The 1,300-nt window shown below is 45.2% G+C and overlaps 1 protein-coding gene across 1 annotated transcript in view; it reads left to right on the plus strand.

The window, feature by feature from the left end:
- LOC308320466 (ephrin-A2-like) overlaps window positions 1-916 on the plus strand; it is a 10,851-nt gene extending 9,935 nt beyond the window's left edge. The window contains exon 4 of the mRNA XM_080770891.1: window positions 1-916. This exon is cut by the window's left edge and continues 430 nt beyond it. The gene's annotated coding sequence lies outside the window, so the exon portion shown is untranslated.
- Window positions 917-1,300: the final 384 nt, after the last annotated feature.

Here is a 1,300-nt window from a genome sequence, read left to right on the forward strand (position 1 = left end):
CGGTCCAATGGAGACTTCTATTGGTGGAGAGTGACAAGTCTATAGTCTATGGACTTTAGAGTGACGTTTACATAATGCATTGGAGTCTATGGACTTTACAGTGACAATCGAGGTACATGAACCAGGTGACCGGTTCTGTTTTCTGCGTCCTCATTGGATGAGCTCTGCCCCAGCCCAGGAGGGGGACTAGTGGACTACTGTGGTACTGCAGGTTCGGTCCCAAACTCTGAACCAATGGGCTGCTAGACATATAAAGGACAATGATGTCATCAAACCCTAAAAGGAGAGAGGGGGGGAAGCCCCTCCCCCACCATGTCAGCCCCGCCTCCTCCACATTAGCCTCGCCTACTACACCTTAGCCCCGCCTACATCCTGTGTCACTGCCAAAGTGTTTAATACTCGCATTTTTTAAAGAAAGACACTTTAGTCAAACAAATACACACCAACATTACGTTATAACGAACCAATCGGTGAAGGCGATGATGGAATAAAGAACAAATTAAAAATGTCTGTCCACCTGTATTCACAATGCATTCTGGGAGTTGTAGTAGCCTACTAGAGTCCTGGTGCATTCTGGGAGTTGTAGTCCTACTAAAGTCCTGGTGCATTCTGGGAGTTGTAGTAGCCTACTAGAGTCCTGGTGCATTCTGGGAGTTGTTGCGAATTCAGTGAGCACTTACTATGAGACCTAGCAGATCATGTCTGTCTGTGTGTGTGTCTGTCTGTCTGTCTGTCCCGCTATACGTCCAAATATGGAGTGTGTTGCATCATCAGCTCCATATATGGGCACAAAAGGGGCCAGGTCCACATATACAGTAACAGCGGGACAGAGACACAGACAGACAGACAGACAGACATGATCTGCAGGGTCTCAGCTGCGTTCGCTTCCCGCGTTTGCGCGTCTTACTGGTAGTAGCCTACTGTCATTGTTATTTGTAGTTTCAGTCTGACAGGGTCATCCACCAGCTGTCTAAAAACTCGGACATTACGCAAAAGACAGCTTCCTTTGGTTCAAGTGTGCCCAGGCTGACAGTAGCCTGTATGCTTCTGAACCAATCAGAAGGTCCCATCCCCCCTGGGCTATGAGAAATCTTAGGTTTTGTTGGTTCGATAAGACAGCATGTTGGAAACATTGTCTCCATATATTCTTTGTTTTTTTATATTCTTTTTTTGTATAGGCTACTTTCTGATTGGTTGCTTGTAAAATAAACCTGTTCATTGTTTATATATGAACCTGAAAGGCCAAAGGTCGTCATGAATGTTAATAAACCTTTTCTAATAAACAGATGAAAGTTGAGTC

The sequence above is a fragment of the Protomyctophum bolini genome (assembly GCF_963924005.1).
Source record: "Protomyctophum bolini genome assembly, chromosome: 8".
Classification (NCBI taxonomy): Eukaryota; Metazoa; Chordata; class Actinopteri; order Myctophiformes; family Myctophidae; genus Protomyctophum; species Protomyctophum bolini.